Here is a 6,139-nt window from a genome sequence, read left to right on the forward strand (position 1 = left end):
TTGGTACCCTTTAACTTTTGGGTCCTCAAAAGTTAGCATTGTGCCTAACTACCCACATGCATTTCCCTCCTTTGTTCAGATTTCTTTTAACATAACAATCTCCTTTCAAATGCCCTCTTTGACAACAAAAACTACACAAAATAGAAGAGTCTCTAGCATGTAATGGTTTGATAAATCTCAATGCACTCCTTCTATATGTTGTGAGACCATATGCATTTTTGTTGTGAGCAAATGTTCTTTCATGAGCAGTAAGAAAGGTTGATGGCATGTTCTTTTTGAGATAGTCTTGCTTTCTAACTCTTAAGATCTCATCCAAATTGTCCATCCTTTTATTCAAATCACCATGTCTTTTCTTTAGCATTTCACAAACATTTGTCTTTCTATCAAGTTCATTTTGAACATCACATCCGGCTCTTACAAGACACTTATTGTCAGTCTTTAGTTGTTTATTTTGGTGAAAAAGTTTTGCATTTTCTTGAATGAGAAACACAACTTTCTGTTTTAGCTGCTTGTTTTTATCATAAGATTCCTTTAAGGCATTATGCAATTTTTCAACAAAGGATTCAAGATCATCATCATCTTCATCATCACTATCAGATTGAGAGTGAATGGAAGTTACCTCATTATCTCCAATAGCCATGAAGGCCATTTGAGCTGATTCTTCTTCTTCTTCAACTTCGCCTTCGGAGTTGCATTCATTCCATGTAATCTGGAAGTTGTTGAACCTTGGCTTTCGATCAGCTTTTCCATCTTTCTTTTTCTTTAGAGAGCATTCGTTTGCGTAGTGTCCAGGTTGTCCACACTCGTAGCATTTGTCCAATTGTTTCTTGTTGAATTCTTGTTTTCCTTTGTACCTTGCATTTGAAGGCTGATTCTGGAATTGATTGCTAGGTCCTCCCCTTCTAAACTTCCTTTTATTTAAGATTCTCTTGAAGCTTTTTGTGATGAGAGCAAGATCATTGTCATCACCATCCGAGTCTTCATCATCCAACAGAGCTGAATCATCTTCACCTTGAGCTGCCTTTAGAGCAATGTTTCTTTTTGATCTCGCATCCTCTTCCTCCTGCACTTTAGTTTTCAACTTCAACTCATAGGAGGTTAGTGAGTTAATGAGAGATTCAATAGGTACATAATTCAAATCCTTAGCCTCTTCTATTGCAGTTACTTTGCTTTCCCATTCTTTGCCCAATGCATTGAGAATTTTCCTGTTTTTCTCTCCCAAGGTGTATTCTTTGCCCAACACCTCGAGATCTTTGATCAAGTCATTGAACCTGCAATACATTTTGTCAATATCCTCAAGGGGTTCTATTTTAAATGATTCATACTTTGTGACCAAGATAGACTTTTTCTGTTCTCTCACGTTGTCACTACCCTCATGAATTTCTCTTAGCTTATCCCACATTTCTTTGGCAGATTTACATCCTTTGACTCTAATTGACTCATTTGAGTCTAAGGCACTATAAAGAATATTCATGGCTTTGGCATTCAATGTGAGATTGGTTCTATCTTGAGCATTCATCTCAGCTCTTGTTTTTGGCCGAAACAAACCTGTATCTGCATCAAGAATGTTAGCATCATGCGGTCCTTCATTTACAATAAACCATAGCTCAATATCAATGGATTGCAAAAATATAATCATTCTTTCTTTCCAACTAACATAATTGGAACTAGTAAACATGGGAGGCCTAGTGACCGATTGTCCCTCAACAAACATGGCATGATTGGTTGTCATCTTTATTTCAAGCCGCTTGAGTTTAATCTCTAGGAGACCAAGCTCTGATACCAATTATAAGGCCCAAAGACAACCTAAGAGGGGGGGTGAATTAGGTTGATTAAAATCTTAATCAAATTTATGCAATTTTTACTTAATAAAAATTTACCTTCTTTTCTAGTAATGATCAACCAAGTAGATTAGAAGAAGAGAGCAATGTTGATTAGAAAAACAAGTATAGATAAGCAATGAGAATTTTATTAAACAAAAAGAATAAGATAGAATATCAAACCGATTGTCTACCAAGCTTTCATCAAACTTGAAAACCAATCACTAGGTTGAGCAACTTCTCTTTGATGAAAGATGATCAACTAGATGTACAATGGAGGGAGCACTTCCTCCTTGCCCTAAGCCTCACTTAGTCAAGCTAAGAAGTTTTACAATCACTCAGATAACCCTCAACAAAGCTACACTAATAAAACTTTCAACCACAAGAGAAATGCTCACAAGAAATTCACACCACTTGAAGAACAAATCTTGTCTTGGAGACTATTTTCAAGTTAAAATATCTCTTGAGATCTTGTAAACAAAGTGTGCAAAAATTCTAGTCTGATTCAGAATCGTTTGTGTTTAAAGGGAACCAAAAATGGGCTTCATTAGTGCTTCCAACGGATAGAAGGCAGATGAAGAGTCAGCTAGCCGTTGGGGCTGTCGGACGTCCGACAGCTTAGTCATCGTCCGATCCCATCGTCCGAAAATCAGTTAAGTTGTTGTTCGGACATCCGATGGGATTTTATCGTCCGAGCTTCTGTGTCCGAACGTCGTCCAGAGAGTTATCAAAGCTTTGTGGAATTTTTAGGACGTCCGATGAGATTGATGTGCGTCCGAAGCATGCATCCGATCCTTCAGGACGTCCGATGCTTCCTTACGAGCGTCCGACAGAGTTTTCTTCTTGATGTTCTTCATCCTTTCGGACGTCCGACAGATTCCTTCGGACGTCCGACATGAGTGTCCTGTTTTTGCTTCTTCTTTTGGTTGATTTTCATTTCTTGACATATTCGTACCTGATTCTTTGATAGACAAAAAATACTTATATTTGAAGAAAGTTAGATAAATATTTCAAAGTACTTTGTGATCATCAAAACCAAGAATAACAATATCATTCCCAAAAAAAAAGTACTAGATTTCTAAACTAAAGCATAGACCACAACACCAATGTCAGATTTCAACCATCTCTATCATCATATCCAACAGCCTTCTCATGATCAATATTAAATTGGGCTGCAATGATCGATATTAGTTTTTATCAGTTCATTGTATCCAAACTTAAAACATGATAAAAAAATTTAAGCTCTTCCTTCAGTCATAAACACTCAATTCATAAAAATGAGGCCCAAAAATAAGATACAAAGGAAGAAATTTTGGAAGCCATATGCACCTGCAAGACAATGTATGAATCACCTGAATAGAATTTACGATGATTAGATTTTTGTAAAGGAACTGGTTGGAAGTTTTCAATTCTCCAAATCTCTATCCCTCTATAGCAAAAGTTAAGTTCAACCAAAAAATGGTATGGTCAACATAAAAAGATAGTTAGCAAAAAAAGAACCAACAAAAACAAATATGCAAAATCTATGAGCGTGTTCGGATTGAAGATTATTTGGAAAGGTTTTTCATGTTAGTATAGTAGCAATAAATGGAGTAACAAATATTGAAAGATCAGTATAATCATCCACTGCAGTCTTTCAACAAGGATACATTCTCTGACCAGCTCTCTGAAATGCAGGTTCTAAAGCTTCTTGCAGCCAACTCTTCGAAGAAAATTGTGAACAAGACTTTTAAAGCCTACAGGTCCAATAGTCTTCAAACTTTGAACAGTGACTACAAAACAACCAGCAGCAGACAGGCTTAGGAAGAACAGAAAACAATATCAAGTCAAAAGTCAAGTTCTATATCATGATTTTAGTGAACGATGCTAAGTATACATCAAAAATTACTTTAGACAAATAGCATCCACCATCAAGAACATGAAAATGTTGTCAATTTGGTGACTTAAGAAACTAAACTCATTCTAAAAATGGGAAAAGAAAACAAACTGAAAATTAGATGTCACAAATGTTCTAATCTTCAACAAGAAGCTAGATGTTTTTGCCAGTACCTTCAACAAGCAAATCATTCTTTGCAATGATATAATTCTAGATCACTGAGCCATTTTGTAGAATAACAAGCTAACAAATCTGTAGTGTAACTTGCTACCTTCAAATGAACTTAGAAACTACATGGAACCAGTTATGCTTCTGCGCATATCATGGACAACTCACTTGTTTTATGTCTTTCATTTAATAGCAGCAGATTCAAACTGGACACACAAGTGAGTGGCATCTCATCAATCCGATCGTAGTCAATGAAGAGTTGGGCTGCAAATTCAGAAGACATGTAGCTGAAATGGTCACCAATAGGTCCCCTTATTGCGCTTAATGTTGTGCCTCCTTTTTTACAAGATGTGATACATTAAATTCAAAAGGAAATACCAATATAGTTTCAACATCAAATGAAATCATCGGATGCACGCAGTGCAATAACCTCTAAATGAAATCTTTGATGCTGCATTAACTTGGTTGCTCAATAAAATAACTTTACAAAAAAATCCCCTATACAGAAGCAAAAGAAAAAAGGGAAAGAAATAAAAGTTGAAGTTAGGATAATCTTGAGACTCCAACAAACCAGACCAAATTGGAATCCACATCTTTTAGAGGCTATAAATCATATCAAAAACAACTTGTCTAAGATGACATGCCACAGGATAGCTTCAAAATCTTTAGAGTTAATTAATAAGAAGCTTCAAAGTACACTTACATGTATTGTGTCAGAAACACCACTATAATTAGTCATCGTTTGAGCGAGTTTGAGCACTATACTCTTCAAATAAACATGCAGCACCTCTCTTACAAGCAAACATCACAGATTAGATTGCATTTCAGAGTGAAACACTATGAAGAAAATTTGGGTCTGCATAGCATGTAAACATGCATTAGAAGAGCTAATTACCCGTGCAAATGTATAAGACATTTGCCGCAGAATAATGAGTTAATGCTGCTATGTCAAAACAGAGTGCATCATTTTCAAAACAGAGTCCACTTTTTGCATACAGTGCAAAAGCATTAATGTGCAGATGATGGGTAGAATTGATCTATTGGTCGAGAATGAAGATCAAAATTGGAATAGGTTTCTAGTTAGATTATGTTTGTTAACAGCAACTGATTGACTTTTCCATAATCAACTAGGGAAAAAGCAGAAGCCATCTAGAAAAAGCCCACGTTCAATAAGGAAAAACAAAATATAAAAGCATAGTTTAAAGAAGTTACAAGTACCTAACAAGTAATGGAAAACCAGAAGAATAGAGGTATAAATGCCCCTAATTGTCTCTTGTAAAGCAGCTGCAATAATGGTAATGTTAATGCTTATAGATACATCAATGAATCAAAACAGAAACCAAAGAAATCATTCAAGAAACCAGTATAGAATCTACAAGTATACTTGGAAATAGTGCAATGAGACCGTATGAAGTAAAGCATATAGCAAAGACAATAGCCAATCCAGCAACCTGCACCCAGCAGAATATTACTTAAGATGGTTAAAATCAAAAAGTCAATGATTAACAATAGAAAAGAAAATTTTCTCTATCTGAACTTGTCATCAGAAGCAACCATTAACAAATAAAAACATCAGAAGCAGCCATTCACAGTTTGAAGACATAATTTTAGTACAAATTAATCTTATGTCCGGGCAGCTGATACCATGCACTACTTACTCTTTTTCTTTTCCCTTCACTTTAGCTCAGCCGATGCCATCCATTAGTTGTCATGCAAATTGTGTTTTATGCAGGATTGTTGCTTGCTGTCTATGGTTATGTAAAATGATTTCATTTTACACTCTTGATTCAGTTGATTTTATACTACTAATTTTATCAGATATAACTATAAATTTCAAAAATGGAACTTATTCTAGCAAAGCTATGCAGAGAAAGATTATGTGAATTACAGCATACTACAAGCAGATTGCCTAAATCCCTACTACCACAACTCTGGCTAAACTACTACTTTATTCGTAATGGCTTATTTAACTATATAAGCCATTACATATTGGTTTATTCTTGGTCCCCTTAATTACTTCTCTAACAAATACAACTACAGGGTGGACAACAATGCTCTTCTACTCCAAAGCTAACATTTATTTGTTGCAGAATCCTTCACGTTCAGTTGGTAAATCCAAGGCAAAAACTCTAATTCAACAGGGAGGAAACTTAAAAAACTATGGTAAACTCTACTACAATATTAAACGCCATAACACACAATAAAACAATCATAACAATAACATGAATTTATCACTTTAGGAGTTTGTTTCTCCACATCAGAGTAAACAATGTCT

This window comes from Coffea eugenioides, chromosome 10 (genome assembly GCF_003713205.1).
Source record: "Coffea eugenioides isolate CCC68of chromosome 10, Ceug_1.0, whole genome shotgun sequence".
NCBI classification, from domain to species: domain Eukaryota; kingdom Viridiplantae; phylum Streptophyta; class Magnoliopsida; order Gentianales; family Rubiaceae; genus Coffea; species Coffea eugenioides.